This window comes from Typopeltis vanoorti, chromosome 6 (genome assembly GCF_054136105.1).
Source record: "Typopeltis vanoorti isolate ZY-2024b chromosome 6, IOZ_Tvanoo_1.0, whole genome shotgun sequence".
Lineage (NCBI taxonomy): Eukaryota > Metazoa > Arthropoda > Arachnida > Uropygi > Thelyphonidae > Typopeltis > Typopeltis vanoorti.
Genome location: NC_143554.1, coordinates 35,912,306 through 35,931,513, shown reverse-complemented (window position 1 = coordinate 35,931,513; position 19,208 = coordinate 35,912,306). Strand labels below are relative to the sequence as shown.

The 19,208-nt window shown below is 34.4% G+C and overlaps 1 protein-coding gene across 5 annotated transcripts in view; it reads right to left on the bottom strand.

The window, feature by feature from the left end:
* Positions 1–2,073, bottom strand: part of LOC150105383 (lisH domain-containing protein ARMC9-like) — a 694,238-nt gene extending 692,165 nt beyond the window's left edge. For 2 of the 5 annotated variants that reach the window (XM_090394752.1, XM_090394757.1), the window contains exon 1: positions 1,389–1,503. The gene's annotated coding sequence lies outside the window, so the exon portion shown is untranslated. The other 3 variants (XM_090394755.1, XM_090394754.1, XM_090394756.1) reach the window with 3 other exon arrangements.
* Positions 2,074–19,208: the final 17,135 nt, after the last annotated feature.

The window sequence follows — 19,208 nt, the reverse complement described above, 5'->3', positions numbered from 1 at the left end:
AGATGAAGAATAACAGTGGAGGGAGCATGCACCATCTTCTCACCTGATTTTACATCAAACTATCTTTCTGTAACTCCTTCCATTTGAACAATCAACAATTAAAATATAGCCTGTGCATTGTTCAGTACAGTGTCCTATTTACACCACATAATTGTTATTATTATTACAGTATTATTATTATTATTATTCAGGCCTCCATGGAGTCAAGACTCATCATGGGAGGTCCTTCTTAGGAAACACAAAGTTTATCATACCACTCTTTGAACTCACTGACCATTCTTGCTCTCACCACTCTCTCACGCAATGCATTCCATGGTTCAACCACCCTCCACGCAAAGAAATCCTCCTCACCCTCTTGCTCATAGCTTCCTTTTGTAACTTCCAGGGATTGTAATGTTTTGAATAGCTTTTCTCTTAGTACCTTGTCTTAATGCCTTTTCCACATCTACAAAACTTGAGTACAGATCCTTGTTATATTCCCATGATTTCTCAACTGTCAAAGTGAAAATCTAATCCTGAGAACAACTCTTTGACCTGAACCCAGGTTGTTATCCAACTTTCTTGTTGACAATTTTTCTTAGCCTCTTCTCAAGTATACTTGCATAAATCTCACCTGGAATAATAAAAAGAAATAATTCTGTAATATTCACACCTTCCATTTCCTTTTTTAATGGTGGGTACTATGAAAATGCTACTCTAATCATCTGGAATTAGGCCTTCTCACCATGCCTTCTGAATTATCCAGTGTGGCCACTGTAAAACTTTCATACCACCATACTTGAGCCTTTTTGTTAAATATTATCTACTCCTGCTGCCTTTCAAGTCACTTGAATAAGTGGTTAAGGTTTTTATAGCAGAATTATTGGCCATACAATTTCATACAATAATGCTCGTGAGGATTGGGAAGAAGAGATAACTGCTAGTGTCTGCTGCATGCTTTAATACATAGGCATCAAACATTAATGTAATTTGTAGCTGCCACTGTTAACAGTATCATCAGGGTTAGAAAAAGCACATAAGATACTTATATAATTTACCAAATAAGATTAAAAAGCCCACATTTAGCATATAAACCAGAAAATCATGCAAGTATTGAGGGGAAGATAAAAGAAGAAAAAAAAGAGTATAACAAAACTAATTAGATCGATTAGGCCAGGGTAAATGGAATTATGAAAAGGCTAAACAATTCATTAATCTTATTTTACTCAAAAAGGGGTAAGAAAGTAATACGCTGGGCACAAAGATTTGCATGTTGGCTCAATCTTTTTGGGGCTTCCTTCCCTATCGCAATACACTTTTAATTACACATGAAATATGCTGTATATGTACATATTCAATATTAACTATTCTGCAAATACGGTCCATGAATTAACGGAAATATTTCTTGCCTAGATATTGCGAACTAAACTGCAATATCTTGGAGGGAGGTTTAAAAAGAATAACTTGACACGCTATACTTCCTCACCACATTTAACAGAGTAACTTTAAAAAATAAAAATAAACAACCATCCATTCTTACGCAATATCATCTACTACACGAGCACCTCTGTTGGCTGTCTCCCATATTTAGGTGATATGCATATAAAATATAAAATAAAATGAAGGAAATACTACCATTGTTAAAGTCGTCCATTGTCCGCAGTTAGGAACAATAACTGTGATATTCTGTATATGTATGTGGAGCGGTAGGCATTTCTGTGTGAACTTAGTGGGCGTATACAACGATGAGTACTAAATAATAATAAAAATTCTTTCTTAAACAAGGCACCCAACACTTTCCCTGGCAAAGAGTTGAACTCATTTCCAGGGGGGGGGGGAAATAAAAAATCCTCCTCATTTCGTTTATGACCCTTTTCTTATTCAGCTTCCAAGAATGGCCTATTCACTATTTCCTTTTTACCATAAACTTGAAAAACTGTATATTTATAGGCTGACCATATTTCCTTGAGACAAAAACGGGACGGGGGTTATGTAATATTCTGCATTCATGAAAAAGACGATAAAAAAGTTTTATTAGATAAACATATTGAGCTTACCATTATTCTTCAGTGACAGAACCCATTCAAAAAATTTAGGTAGACGTAGAGGGGGAACGTATTTCACTACGATCGTACCATGAATATGTCTCCGATGAAGTGATCTTACGCAGCAAATTTCGGTCTTTCAACTCCTTATCATAAAACTTCTCACACTCCATAACACAACTTTGTCTTCCAACTACCATAGCCCTCATTGTCTCAACACTTAATCTAGATATCTCCTTTGACCCTGTTCATGCCAGAAATCATTCTCTCAACAGGTGCTGTACATCCTGGAAGCCAAAGAATAAACTCTACAATATGACAAAAGTCTTGAACGTCTAGACGTTTTTCGTTCATTTCAGAAAAAAATCTCTACCCATCTATCAGATGCAGGAATGTTTTCTTTATTCCATGTATCCAACTGCCTCACAATTATAGATTTTATGAGGGTTCACTCAGGGCCGACAGAAGCGGGCATGCAGACCATGCGGTGCATACGGGCGCAGCTACGAACGCCGCCACCTGGGCACGATTCATAAGTTCATTTTTAAGAAACAAAATTTTTATCGTAAAAACAAAAAATTCTTAGAATGATCAATATTAAAATAAATAAGGCCGAATACACCGAATAAAAATTTTAAAAAATTGTATATTGCTGCCTCTTTGATCAGCCAGTTGTTTACAATTTTGCAGCGAGAACAGGCTAAATGCTTGCCTGCAGAATGTTGTGTCTACTGCAGTCTATCTAAAGTGAAACGGGGAATGATTTTTATGCGCAGAAACGAATTTTCGTACAAAACATTTGTTGCTAGTTAAGCAGTCATATAGTATGCATCTCAGTAGGCTACTGACAGTAGCACAGTGCGGACTATTATTTCGTCTATGTGTCGTGTTGTGTAATAATTTCTTGTGGGTATAAAATAGAAATGGAATCAAAAATTTAAAAAAAAGGTTATCCGGTGCACAAAATCGTAAGCGTCATGCTGCAAAAGAAGCAGATATTAAGAAACAAACTGGGGCTCTTAATAAATTTGTTTAAATATTAAAATATTCTGATGCAGATTGTAACCAACTCGATACATCAGAAATCAGAGTTGAAGAACCATGCACATCATCCAGTTTTCATGAAAGTACTATTGCAACTATTGAACAAGATAACAAGATGCATGATTTAAGTAAAAAACAGTTAGGAGAAGATTTAGTTGTAGTTGACCACGAAAGTAACACATTGTTAGTCTCTGTAAATTTAGAAGATCCAGGTGAATGGGGAAATATTGATGGAAATTACGAGTTGTTTAATTGAAATTGGGACTGTTCCAAAGAAAAATATAATATATCCCAGAGAATACATCAGCTAAAAAAAAAAAAAAGCTGATGTATTCTCTGGGATATATTATATTTTTCTTTGGAACAGTCCCAATTTCAATTAAACAACTCGTAATTTCCATCAATATTTCCCCATTCACCTGGATCTTCTAAATTTACAGAGACTAACAATGTGTTACTTTCGTGGTCAACTACAACTAAATCTTCTCCTAACTGTTTTTTACTTAAATCATGCATCTTGTTATCTTGTTCAATAGTTGCAATAGTACAGAGAATACATATGGTCGTAAATTTGCGACACGTATTATAATAGAAAAATGGAAAACGGGGAGCTCGTGCCAAGAATATGGCTCATTTATTCCGAAACTTCATAAATTCTGTTTTTTGCTTTTGTTGCAAACTTTTCGCACCTACTGAATCAAGTAGTCTTGTAGAAGGTTATAACGATTGTAGAAATGTAAGTACAACTTTGCATAGACATGAGACTAGTTTAACTCGCATGAAAAATTTCTTAAAATGGAAGGAACTTGATAAAAATTTAAAAAACAAAACTTCTACTGATTGTCAGACTCAAAGCATGTATGAAATGGAAAAGAAACATTGGACAAGTGTTTTAGAATGCTTGATTGAAATTATAAAATTCCTTGGTAGCCAAAATTTAGCTTCTCGCGGATCAGTTGATAAATTATATGAAAGGAATAACGGCAATTTTTTAAAATTAGTCGAACTGTTTGCGAAGTTTGATCCCGTTATGGAAAATCATGATGAAAGGGCACTAATTTCCAACAAAATGAAATATTGGAAACTTTAAGTAACGCAATCAGGGATACAATTTTATTATTAATTCGAAAATCTAAATATTATTCCATGATTTTAGACTGCACACCTGATGCAAGTAAAACAGAACAAATGACCATTATTATTTGCTTTGTTTCCTGTGACAATGGAATTGTCAAGATCAGCGAAAACTTTTTAGGTTTTGCAGATATATCAGATTCCACAGGACATGGTTTATGTGCAACAATAAAAAAAATCAGCTAACGCCTTTTATTCCCTTTTATAGGGAGTAGGCAAGGCCTTCATACCCTATCTAGCTTTCGGAGACCGAGTGGGGCAGTTCAATCTCCATCAGTAGCCAATCAGAGATAGCTAGCCGCTGTCTATCACTAATTATAGCAACCGCCGATGAAGAGGCTGGCAAACAAGTGCTGCCATCTCTTGGTACCTAACCCTAATAAGATATTTTACTGTCTGAAATAATGTGGGTGCTACGGTCGATTTTCTTGAGTTTGTGAGATAAAAAACCCGAGTTTCCGGAAGAAAAACACGCTTGCCCGTGCCAGAGATCGACTAACTCGGGAATCGGTCGAAGAAAGGCTTAGAAAAAGTTCCTCCAGTCAGCGACTAGACTTGAACTTAAGTCTGACTTCAAGCGACCAAACGCTGAGGATGCAAGCACCACTTTCACTGAGCTACACAGGCCTACCGTGCAACATTCCCATTGAAGACATGTGAGGTCAAGGGTATGGCAATGGGGCGAATATGAAAGGGAAAAAATATGGGCTCCAAAATTTGCTTCTGAAGAAAAATCCTCGAGCTTTTTACGTGCCGTGTGATGCTCATACTCTGAATTTAATCATTAACGATGCAACCAAAGTGAATGCAGATATAATTATTTTCATTGCAATTATTCAAAAAAATATACAATTTCTTTTCCTTATCTTACAAACGTTGGGCAATCCTTTTAAAGTTCGTAAAAAATTTAACATTGAAACAGCCATGAGAAACGCGATGGGAAAATAGAATTAATGCAATCCCCCCCCCTCTGCGATATCTGTTAGGAGAAATTTACGATGCACTTTTTGAAATTTTAAATAATGAAAATTTTAATAAAGAAACCCAGCATGAAACACAAACATTATGTGCTAAAATAAAGAACTACAAATTTATTTGCTCTCTTATAACTTGGTATGATTTACTTAACAGAATAAACCCTGTGAGTAATATTCTTCAAGACAAAAATATGAATATTACACTTGCTTTAGAATCTATCGAAAACTTAAAAATATTCTTACAAGAGTATCGATCAGATACAAATTTTAAAGAAGTTCTAAAAACGGCAAAAGAACTGAGGGAAGAGGTAGAAGGAGAATAAGAATTTAAAACTGGTACGGAAGTTCGACGACGACGAAAGAAGACACGAAATGTTTTTATGAAATTATCATAATAACATATTATGATAATTTCAATTTCTTGTGTAGATCACTACAAATTAATAACGAAGATTTACGAAAAAATTGTGACAATTTAGAGATTCTCTTGAAGGATGGCGACAATAAAGACGCAAATGCAAAGAAATATATGACGAGTTATGCGCTTTCCCGGATATTTTTCGGAAGGATAATTTAAATATTCAAAACCCATTCGATATTCATGATTTTACTGTATCCAATAATTTACCTTTCCCTAACTTTGCTTAAAGAATACTATTAACCTTACCTGTTAGTGTGGCGAGAGGTGAACGTTGCTTTTCCAAATTGAAATTGATTAAAACCTTCTTAAGAACAAGTAGGTCACAAAAAAGGCTTGTTAGTTTGGCGTTAATAGCTATTGAAAATGACATATGTGCGGAATTAGACGTTAAGACCATTATTTCTAATTTTGTGAATATGAAATCAAAAACCCTAAAATTTTAATTAAAAAAATTATAAGTATATTTATGTAATTCAATTTATTTTCTGTTATTCTGTAAAGATCTTATTTTTTTGAATACTTATATTAAATGTTCTAATTATTTCTGAATTCTTTTTTTCTTATTTTCTCATCTATCTTGAGTTTCTTTTATATATTTTCCTAAAAGAATAGTTTCACTTGTAAAAATTATTAAAAAAAATTTATAAATTACTAAGAATTTAGTAACTTGTAAAATGCAAGAATTTTTTAAACTTTAGTTCAAATAAATTTTATCTATAATTAAAATTCATTTTAATTTTGTTTGCAATTCGGGTCGGTGAGAAGGCTATAATCCCTGTATCATTATATTCAACGATTAAAGTGAAGTGTCGTTATCAAAATTTGCTTTACTTTTGAGAATTTTTTTGAATATTCGGGTTTTTAACGATTATCCTGCCTAGTCAACACCCCGGTTCGTTACATTTAGCGAACCAACGTGTGGCTGTTCTGTCAAAATTTATTTAAGAAATTTCAAATAATTTAAATTTTTATTGTCGTAAAAGAACCACACATACCCAGATCGTTACAGGGTCGCTTAGATAGAAATTGCATGCGGGCGGCAAAGACCCTAGCCCCGGTTCTGTGTCCACTGATCAAATACACGAGTTTATTCTGTTTCTGTGCGTGTGATGATTTCCTTGTTCACGCTGTCCTGTATTTCTTTCCATTCAGGTTTCTTAGTAGCATCCACTTGAACTTCTGTCTCCTAAACTGCACTTCCATTTGTTGACATATTCTAAGCTGGTTTCATAGAAATTCTCAATTACCTCAAAAAACTTAGCCTCATTAATTTCTCCTGAATCTGCTAACAGTTTCAGTTGTTTTTTGACATCAATAGTTACAAACACTTCACTTTTTGGACTTTAAATTGTTTGCAAAATTTTCAATGTTCATGGCTACTTCTGTAGCTGAAATATTATCTTTCTCAATTAAGCTAATGTATGTTTGGAACGTAAACATTTGATCACTTGCAAATGACAACCACAATTTCAAACAATTTTCGCAACATAACAGGGCATTTTTCTTAAGAAAATAAGAACGAAACCCATCAAACATGCTTAAAATTCTGTCAACACAAGGACAAAAATCTTCCATGCGCTAACAATTTAGCGTAACTGTTTCTTGCAAAGTTACAAGTTTTTCAGTTCTTCAACCTGACTGTGTATATATGCAAGTACAGTATTTGTATACGTTCACTGTAATATATTTCATTCTCAACTGATAAACAATCAACAGCAGCAGAACGCTACAGAAGAACAGACGCAAAAGTGTTGCCAACAAGTATTTTTTTACTTAAATATAAAGAGCTAATAAGCTTCATTTTGGCGATATAAACATTATTTAAATTAAGAATTAAATTCACCTTAATTTAAATAATGTTTATATCGCCGAAATGAAGCTTATTGTCTCTTTATATTTAAGTAACTTAATGGTTGCACCTGTTTGGAAACTCGTATAGCAGAGTATATAAGTTCTTTACGCTATACACTTTGGTATTAATTTGGTCTACCTACTCACTGATGAAGCCTCAAAAAACGCTGAAACCGGTCTGGGTAGTGACCTCTCACCATAATGTAATAACAGCATACATTTCCTAGGAAATGTGTTTTTACATTATGGAAAATACCTAAGAATAGCGATCAGAACTTTACCGGCTTTGCTGCGAGTTCTCCGGTATTGTACTACGTACCAAGGTCACTTGCTCACGCTAGCGGTCGCCGATACTTTATAGTTTACTATATTCGGCATGAAACTCTCATCATCCAATCTTTGAGTTTCTTATTCGGTTTTAAAACAATGTGGGATTTAATATCCCCTTAATTTAAATAGTATTTTTTTTATTTTCTCTGAAATAAATCACTGCAGATTCGATATTTAGTATCGAACAATGCCACTCCATGGTTATACAAATTACTGATATCGATATACGATTATAGGTTATGAATAATAATTTATGATTGACCAATACCGAAGTATAGTTATAGTTTTTATTAAAAAGGACAAAATTGACATTTTTATTAAAATGACGGGACGGTCTCGAAATATGAAATAAACGGTACTGTCCCATTCAAAACGATACGTATGGTCAACCTATATGTTTATGAAATCCCTTCATTAACTTTTTCTGCATCTTTATCTGACAAAGACAATATATACTAGAGTCTATACGGTCGGACTCATCTTCTTTCATCTATTTATCAATTTATAAGTCCAGTAACGCCTTCGATATCCTTATAGGGATTAGATGAGGCCAGAGACTTAGTGGGCAGGTTCAATCTCTACGGGTAGCCAAGCAGATTTAGCTGGCTTAAGACTATGACTAATTTTAAACAGCATCCAGTGAAGAGACAACGAACGAGTGTTGCCATCTCCTGGTCCCAGACCATAAAGCAATATTTTGTTGCTGTCTGAAATAGTGTGAATTCTACTGTCGATTTTCGTTCCGTAAACTCAAGAATATCGACATATTATATTAGTTTCCTATTCTGCACTTTCATCATGAACCTGACATATTCCCCACAGTCAAAGAACCAATACACACAGTAGCCCATATATGGGTGGGACAAGGCCTGAAGATGGAAAAAATACCTTACTTATCAGTACTAAAATGAAATACTTTTGTAATTCTCACATTATTCCATTTTCCCTTTTATAGATGGAAATAAGATGGAAGACCCAGGAGGAGATGGGCAGAAGACTTTTTAAACCCTTGAAACATTACAGGCAAACAATTGCCTAATACATGCCTTCACCAACTGAGCTATAGAGATTCTCCTAACACTTAGAAATATTAAATTGGTTTCCATTCTCTTCCTCCCCACAATTCTAGTCGATTCTAGTAAGTTTAAGAGATATCAAATCATCAGATTTTATCACTCTTCCCAACTCAACATTTCATGAACAATCATATATCCTCCACCTTCTTCTTCCCCCCCCCCTGGAAACAATCTCCATTAACATCATTAATGTTTTAAGCAGATAATAATATTCCAAGAACAGAGTTATGTGGCCACTAGTCAGATTAAATTTGTCTCCGACCCTGCTGCTCTATATATTTGTTTTAGATATTTAGTAAAATGCCAGCATTCTACCCACGCTATTAACATATTTTCTTCCATCTACATAATTTATGCAATAATTTAAAATGCACTTTTCTGTCAAAGATTTTTATATACAAAAGTAAAATAACAATTCAATCACTGCTCTCACTCATTTCCCACCCTAGTATGAAATGTAAAGAGATAATAAAAACAAAACATTCCTTCGCTCCATGTTGCTTCTTATTCCTAAAAGATAGAAACAATCTGTTTTTCTAAGGATTTAACATTCTAACAAAGGTAAAAGGAGGCAGTCTTTCAGCAATAACTGTTTTTAAAACTGAGAAACCGCCTGTTCCTCACCTTTCACTACCCTAACTGCTTGACTGAGCTGTCAGCCCACATTCTAGGAGAAAAACAAGAGTAAATATGGCATGTAACTGCTATATTTCTGTGACCCTAATTATTACCAAGATTATTATGTGATATTATGTGAACTGTGCTTACAAACAATTTAAAATCCGAAGATTCTTCTGATTAAAAAATCGACTTTTTTTGTGTCCCTAATAATTACCAATATTATTATTATTATGTGATATTATTATATGAATTGTAAGCATTCTGTGAGCTATTTTCTGATATGACAAGTTAAAATCCAATGATTCTTCTGATCAAAAAATCAACTCTCTCAAAAAAGTAGATATTTTCTGAATTACTATTCAGAAAGTGTATATGGAACAAACAAATCACGATTATTTACTGACTCTTCTCTCTCACTCTCTCTCAGTCACTTTATAAGTGCACAGTATTCTGTAGGCAGCGTTTATTAAACTTTCTATTACTATGGAACCACTATTTAAATATGAGACTCAAAACTTCTCATAACCTATACAAAAAAGGGTACAAGGTTCGTATCGTAAATAAATTTAATAAATAAATAAATCTGCTCTAAGAATAGTTGAATAATTAAATATGAAAGAGAAATAATGCCAAAACTATACAATAAAAAAAATTGGTACCTTATGTTTCCTGAGGGGAGTGTTTCTATTGGGACACTACTCGCATGAAAGATGAGATGCCGAATTTTTTAGAAGCCGATCTGTTTTTCTTAAGTTTATTCCAATCCAAAATACACATTAATGCTGCACGCAAAATAATGCAAAATATCATCCAAATACTATGCGCGACTAACTACTACCTACGATACGGGTATTATGGCATCATATATTAATCCTCAGATCTATATTAAAATTTATTAAAAATTAACATTATTCTTTTAGAGCATTACCATTTTAAACTTTAGAACATTAAAATTTCAAAAAAAAAAAAAACCATTGATCTATATGATATCCATATTATGTTATATTGGGCTTGCCATCATGAAGTGTAGTGTGACCTTTTTGCCACAGTGGACTCCGTGAGTGGAGTCGTCACATAATATAAAAGGAAGGAGAGAAAAAACGAAATTAATTTTTAGAAAAAGCACTTTGAAATATAAAAAAACCCACTTTAGCTCTGTTTGACGAGTATGTAATAAAAAGTACTGCTGAAGGTTCATTGAGAATTGAGATAAGTTGAGCCATCTCATTTTTATATCTCAGATTTTATACGTAACTGCCACCCATGAAGGTTGTAAACCTATTCTTCATTAACATATTACGCAAGATAACATAGTTTTTATTAATTTTTAATTTTTAATTTATTTATTAATTTCATTATTTACTTGTATTTTTCATAATCGGGAATCTTGCTTTAGAGACTAAGCATGAAACTTTTTCAAGTACTTCAAGAATTCATTGAGCAGGACTGTGGTGAGTGCATCACAGATTTTATCACACCAGACGATGAAATCATTTCCTACCTAGCAACATTCATAAAAATCCACGCCAACAGAGGGATTCAAATCCACCGGCTACTTTTGGGACAGCAAATGCGCCAAACATTCAGCCAACTAGACTGGCAGTTAAAAATTATACGTTGCTCTAGAGATTTGCTTAATTCTATTAAAATATTAACTTTTACAGTGTGAAAAATAAATATTTTTGGAGTAATATCTCTTTGGAGTAATATCTTCAACCTCCATGTAATTTGATTCGAGATGAAGGTTCTTATGACGAATCAGGGGCAGGATTATTCATTCCAACTACATTCCTATTCAGAGTTGCTTTAATAATAAGAATACATTTCGGCTTTAGAATTTTTATAAAGGATCGGTTTTTAATATCAACATTATATATATATTTCACTTTGCTTGTTTTCGTCTTTCCTTTTAAAAATAAATATCTTCTAAAATTCTTAAATTATGTATAAATATATAAAGTCTTCTCCTGCAAGTTACTTAATAGCCTGCTCAAACTTAGTAACTTGGCTTTATATAAACTTAATTAATTTCATGATAGAACAGCTCCTTCTATCAAAATAATATTTCTGCCAGTTTTTGTGTGAATTTTGTGCATAAATATTAATATATATTGTCGACCACAGTTCAAGGCAAAAACTGGTTACCTACTATTTTGCAAAAAAGTTAATTAGGGCTCTCTATATATTTTTAATAATAATAAATAACAATCAGCTAATGCCTTTCATCCCCTTATAGGGAGTAGGCGAAGCCTTTATACCCTATCTAGCTTTTGCAGACTGTGTGGGCAGTTCAATCTCCACCAGTAGCAAACAGAGGTAGCTGGCCCATGTCTATCAATAATTATAGCAGCCACCAATGAAGAGGCTGGCAAACAAGTGCTGCCATCTCTTGGTACCTAAACCTAACAAGATATATTACTGTCTGAAATAATGTAGGTACTACGGTCGATTTTCTTGAGTTTACAGGATAAAAAAACCTTTGCAGGATAAAAAGCCTACTCCCCCTTATAGGGGGGTATGGCAAGGCCTTTATACCCTATCTAGCTTTTGGGGACTGAGTGGGCAGTCCAATCTCCACCGGTAGCCAATCAGAGATAGCTTGCCCATGTCTATCACTAATTATAGCAGACACCGATGAAATGGCTGGCAAACAAGTGCTGCCATCTCTTGGTACCTAACAAGATATGTTACTGTCTGAAATAATGTTGGTACTACAGTCGATTTTCTTGAGTTTACGGAATAAAAAACCCAAGTTTCTGGGAGAAAAAACCCGCTTGCCTGTTACGGGATAAAAAAACCTTTACAGGATAATAAACCCTACTCTCCTTATAGGGAGTAGGTGAGGTCTTTATACCCTATCTAGCATTTGGAGACTGAGTGGGCAGTTCAATCTCCACCAGTAGCCAATCAGAGGTAGCTGGCCCATGTCTATCACTAATTATAGCAGCCACCGATGAAGAGGCTGGAAAACAAGTGCTGCCATCTCTTGATACCTAAACCCAACAAGATATGTTATTGTCTGAAATAATGTGGGTACTACGGTCGATTTTCTTGAGTTTACAGGATAAAAAACCTGCTTGCCAGTGCCAGAGATCGACTAACTCCGGAACCGGTCGAAGAAAGGCTTAGAAAAAGTTCCTTCAGTCGGCGACTAGACTTGAACTTAAATCTGACTTCGAGCGACGAAGTGCAGAGGATGCAAGCGCCACTTCCACTAACCTACACATGCATCTTTTAATAATAATAATAATAATAATTTATTTATTTTTTTATTGATCTCTGAAATATTTACATATATACAATTGTCATCTTGAGTAACATTGAGTACATTATTTTACAAGGTTCAGCACTAAGTGCTACATATAATGAGATTTCAATAATAATGATGATAATATAATAATAATCACAGTAATAATTTACAATTATATAGTTCAGATTTACACAAGTTATATAATATGACATGTAGTTTACTCTTTTTTTCAAAGTTTGTGAAAGTGTAGTTATACAACAGGATTTACACATATGCAATTAAAATATTATATTTCCTAATTCCCACAAACATACAATGTAAACTAATTACACTGGCCAACAAAAAAAAAATTTTTCTGCTAATTATGATCTAACACTTGTTTTTTTACTAATTTGGGTGCGCTGATTTCAAATATCAAACCCATTTTTCTCTATCAGGGAACCGGTTTTTCCATATGAGGAAAATGCCATAGAGGAAAAACGTCAGGTTTTTCCTCTATGGCATTTTCTTTTTGCTAATTTGTAAGTTTTTGATAGTTTTAAGGAGGCAATGCTATTTAGAGGATCAAAAAAATCGATTTTTTAATATTATTTTCTGAAAGTATGTACTTTTCAAAATCTGTTCCTAACTTTTTATCAAGAAATTCGAAAAATTCCCGTAGATATAGACTATTATTCAAAGCGGTGCGCAGATCAGAATTGGAGCGCTCACCGCTCTCGCTTGTTAGTAAACGAATAAATGCGTAAGAACCTGCAACGACAGGTACTGGCGCTTTGAATGCGAGAGTATGGTTTCTTTTACCGTGTTTGTATATTGGCATAATTATTGCAGTTTTTAGTTGTTGTGTAATAATGCCAGTGTAGAATATTATGTTCAGAATTTCAAAAGTATTGGATTTATTTGTTCCAAGTGTGTTATAAGTTCCGCGAGTTTTATTTTTGTCTATTCCTGGAATGGTCTTTGGTTTTAGATGTAGGAGTGCTTCTTTCAGTTCCTGTTTTGTTACAGGTGGAAAATACATCGTTAGTTGTTGACTTTGTGTCGGTAGTTTTTTGTTGATCGTTGGTAGTTTGTCTTTTTTGAGTTGTATGATATTGTTTGTGAAGGCATGGTTGAATGAGTCTGCTAGTTCCTCTTGGTTTGTATCCTGACCGAGACTTTTTGCAATAAAATCTTGTGCTGAAGTTTTCTTTTTTCGAGTTACTAATTCGTTGAGTGTAGCCCATGTTTGTTTCATGTTGTCGTTACATTCCATGAATTTTTGGAAATAGTAGTGTCTTTTTACCCTACGAATTTTTGTTGTTAGCTGATTTCTTGTGTTTTTTGTATAAGGTTTGTAAGTGTGTGTTACTGGGTGACTTTTTTAGTTTTTTCCATAGATTTTCTTTTACAGTAATACTATTTAGTATGTCGTCATTTATTCATGGAGTGTTGTCTGTTTGTCGTCTCGTTTATGTAGGCTTTGTTGTTTTTTGTATATTTCTGTGAAATTTAGTTCAAAATTCTCGTATACTGTTACAGGATCATTTAGTTTAAGCAGGCAATTCTAGTCTGTATTTTTACATGGTTATCGACAATGCTTTATAGTATCGAGTTTTGTCGACTTTTGTGGTGGGGAGAGGTGGGGGGGAGTAGGTAACGTAATAAAACGAAGTTGAGACAAAGTAGTGATCGGCAATTTTGATGTTAATTACTGATGATGTATATGTGTGGATGGGAGCCCGTATGTTGATATGATCAATGCACGATTGTGTTAGTGAGTATTTCTTCTCTTGTTGGGGAGTTACTGGTAGGGTTTATGATAATGAACCCTACCATTAATAATAATAAGAAGAAGAAGAAGAAGAAGAAGAAGAAGAATTCATGTAATTGTTGAATGATTTACAATGAGGAACTTTTCTATTCTTAAGGAAACTTTATTAAGGGATTTTTGTTAAAAAAAAAAACTATATAGATTAGGAGCGGAGAATGACATAAAATACAATATAATCTACAAAAAGTCGCTACCACCCTTATTCCCCAATGGGGGAAGGCAAAACTTTGTCATTAAACTGACGGAGGTCAGTCAATACATTGGGATTTATCTTGACTATTATTACGCGATATTATTACAAAAGCGTTCTGCGTTATGACACCGAGTATGTGGGATTTAGTGCGTTTAGATTGTGTTTAATGTGTTGCCGAGAGTGAATGGTTTGTGGTACGAGAGCGGGAATGAAGAGAAAATATTTGTAGGAAAATTTTTGTAAGCGTATGTAAGAAAAGCGAGTCGTGTCGGGAGCGAAAGAAGGAAGTAACTGATATTACGAATATAAGGCAGGACTGTGGAAGTGTTTTGGAAAATGTAGTGGATGCAGTGAATGATAGGGCACGAAATGTGAATGAGAGTTTGAAGGATGTGATTGAAAGTAATAATGTCGATGATTAGATGCCAGCATGGAAAGAAATTATACGCTTATGTAGACTCCTTTATTGGACAAAATATGAGCTCGAGCATCTGGAGAAACAAATGGCGTGTAGTAGAGAAGAATGGAAATTCAAATCAAATGGGAAAAGCATAAAAGTGCAAAAATTGGGAGAAAAGGGATAATGTTTTATGGGGATTCGATGACAAGCGGTATTTAATGGGAACGTCACGAAAATATGTTTTCCGAGTACGAAGGATATCAGTGAAGCTGTAAACTGCAGAAGAAAGAAGTGAACGAGTTAATTGTTTTCGCAGGCACAAATGATTTCAAATGTGAGAAATACTCAATGTGAGAAGATATGAAAGAGTTGTTAGAAGAAGCAAAAATGAAGAGTAAGAAAGTAAAGATTGTGAGTCTGCTGCATCTGTATGATAGGATAGAATTGAGGAGCCATGATTGTCAATACGAGGACTGTGCAGGAGGAATGGTATTGTAAAGTCTCACATGATAAATAATTTACCATGTTGTTTTTACAAGTTTTTTTCTTTACGAAATTACACATATAGAAAAGTCATTGTTTGTAATATTACAATAAATCCTCTTGTATGTAATAAGTGAATTGCGAAACTTTGCTAAACTAATATGATGCATGAAATATGATGTTCACATGAAATATGTTACTAGGTAACGATTTAAATACATGTCCATATATGGCACTTCCGAAAGACGCGCGAAGTGTGACGTCATCATGTCCGGATGTCGATCCATGACCATATATGGTAGATTCTAGAGAGTCGCACATGCGTACAACATGAGGTCCGGGCCTTTATAAGCGCTATCTTCTAAAGGGACTTTGTTGTGGAGTTTCCACCTTCTCGCAACTGGATCCACCGCCAGGTGAAGTCCACTATCGGTCATCAGAAGAGAAGAGTTGCACCTCTTGGGTTTCTCAGCCTTCTCTTACCTGTGTCCGCTGCAACGTATGGACCACTGTCGGTCATCGAAAGAAGAGTGTCTTAAGTTCTGAGTTTCTTGGAGTCCAGTTCATTCCCTAAGTCCACCACAATGAGAAATTTGCTGTCTATTGTTGGAACTCCTTGTTAAAAGAGAGCTACCCATTTGCCGCCACGGAAAATGAATCTTCGCAGGTATAGGAACCACTCGTTGTGCGGTCGTTGCTGCCACGTCGCCGAATTAAGGGTTCAAGACGACTCAGACAGAGGAGAAGTTCGGTGGGAAATCAAGAGCGAGCCAGCAGAAAGGAAGGAAGAAAGAAGGGGAGCACTTTCATGCGAACTAAAGACTCATGTAATGGACAGTGCTGAATGAGAATATTGTAAGGATTGCAACTCATTGTTAATACTTAGATATGTAATAATTCAGAACAATTCACCTGAAGTGTGTCTCTGTTCGCAATCTAGTGTGATAGTATAAATAATTACGATAAGATTGTGTAAGTTGGTATTATAATAGTAAGTAAAATACTGTATGAGATAGCGTAAGCTAATATTGCGTTAAGCTCACTCAAAGTGTGCTTTCCATTCAAATTGTATAAGTTTGATTGGTAGTATGTGCTAAATTGTATTTAGGCTTTAAGAGCAGAAGAATAGGAGAACTAAAACTAATTTAGAGACATTTGTATGTAACTCTGAAATGTGATTCAATTGTATAAATATGTTAATGTGGATCGCACTGTGTACAGTAGTCTCCCCCTTATCCGAGGGGGATACTTTCCAAGACACCCAGCTGATAGTACCGAAACCTATATATGCTGTTTTTTCCTATACATACATTCATAGCTATGATAAAGTTTAATAAATAAATTAGACACAGTAAGAGAACAACAATAACCAATAATAAAATAGAACAATTATATAAACATACTATAATGAAACTTATCTGAATTGTGAATGGAATCTTAGCAACCTCATCATACGTTTTATTATTATTATTATTATTATTATTATTATTATTATTATTATTATTATTATTATTATTATTATTATTATTATCATTATTATCATTATTATTAATGGAATTTGAATACCTTGGTGTTTCCATCGCTACCGTTAATTTTGTCTTTATTTCTCGCATGGTTCCTAACATTTCTTCAACTGTCATGTTATTGTCTTGTATGTACTTTTCATACTCCTCGAATTTTTTGTTAATTTGTTCCATGTTTGTATTTAGCAAATCTTTCACTAAAAGTTTCAAAGAGTCTTAGTTGTCTGTAAGTTTAGAATCAGGAAGGGACTTACTTTGATGTGCATCGTTGCTTTTCTTTGGTGTCTATTCTTTGTTCTTCGTTTTCTCACGGCATTGTAGACAGCGCCATTCGGTCCGTTTCGCGTACCGAAGTAAATACCTTGGAATTTACTTCGATGCAGATATGAACTGGAATAGCCACATCTACACAACAAACTCCGAATAAGTGGCAAACTCTACAGGTTAAAAGACATAGTCATACGCCTAAAAACACTAATACAAAGCACTATGCCAAAATATACTAAGATACGCTATAACAACTTAGGCTTTCTGTGCACCCTACAAATTAAATAGATTAATGTCGCTACAGTACAAAATGACAAAACTGATCTTTTGGGAACAAAGAGAAAAATCACAACCTTATAAACATTGCAATGGCAGAACACAAAATACTGACAGCAAAACATTTGTGTCACTATGCAGCCTTACTAAAACATTATTTCGATGCCAACTACAGGACAGTTAGAAATACATACCGTATAACAAGACCTCAGACTACTAATTATATCACATATAAATACAATAATCACTACGGAAAGGCCACGCGAAACTTCTACATCCGAGACATGATAAACAAATTACCTTTTGAATACAGAAACCTTACAAACTACAATAGCCTGAAAAGAGCTCTAAGGGCATACTGTGAACAAGAAACACGCACCCAAAATACCATACAAACTTAATGAAACACAATATATTCCTTCAGGCTTCCAGTTCAGTGATGCATCAATACATTCCAAGTTATTTTGTGTGTGTGTGTGTGTGTGTGTGTGTGTGTGTGTGTGTGTGTGTGTGTGTGTGTGTGTGTGTGTGTGTGTGTGTGTGTGTGTGTGTGTGTGTGTGTGTGTGTGTGTGTGTGTGTGTGTGTGTGTGTGTGTGTGTGTGTGTGTGTGTGTGTGTGTGTGTGTGTGTGTGTGTGTGTGTGTGTGTGTGTGTGTGTGTGTGTGTGTGTGTGTGTGTGTGTGTGTGTGTGTGTGTGTGTGTGTGTGTGTGTGTGTGTGTGTGTGTGTGTGTGTGTGTGCGTGCGCGCGCGCGCGCGTGCGTGCGTGCGTGCGTGAGCGTGCGCGCGAATTTCTCAATCATAGATTTCGTAGCTTCCCAACACAGCAAAAAAAAAAAAAAAATACATAATAACCAATTGGTGTCATCCTCAGATAAGCTTACATATAAGCTTCCAGGATGAAAGCAAAGAAATTAGTTCTCATCCAAGATGTATCATATGTAACCAAATGCATGTAATGTACGTATCACATGAAAACCAATGTATGTAATGTAAATATCACATGTAAACAAATGTAAATAATGTATCATATGTAAACAAATGTATGTAATGTATATAATAACTGTAACAAATGTATGCAATGTAAAAAAAAAATGCTTTTAAATGTAAATCATGAGTTTACACTGTATGTTTGTGAGAATAAGGAAATGTAATATTTAGATTGCATATGTGTAAATACTGTTGTATAATCACACCTTTTCAAACTTGAAAAAAAAAATAGTAAACTACAACATGTAATATTATACAACTTATGTAACTCTGAACAATATAATTGTAAATTATTATTATGATTGTTATATAAAAAAAACTGTTATCATCATTACTATTTAAATCTCATTATATGTAGCACAAAGTGCTGAACCTTGTAAAATAATATACGGAATATTTGAAAGAACAATAAAAAAATTATTATTATTATTATTATTATTATTATTATTATTGACAGAGGGCGCTGTGTACGCAGACCGATGCATGCAAGATGTTATCGCTGCCCCCGTTTATATAGGATTGAAGTGGTTTTAACTC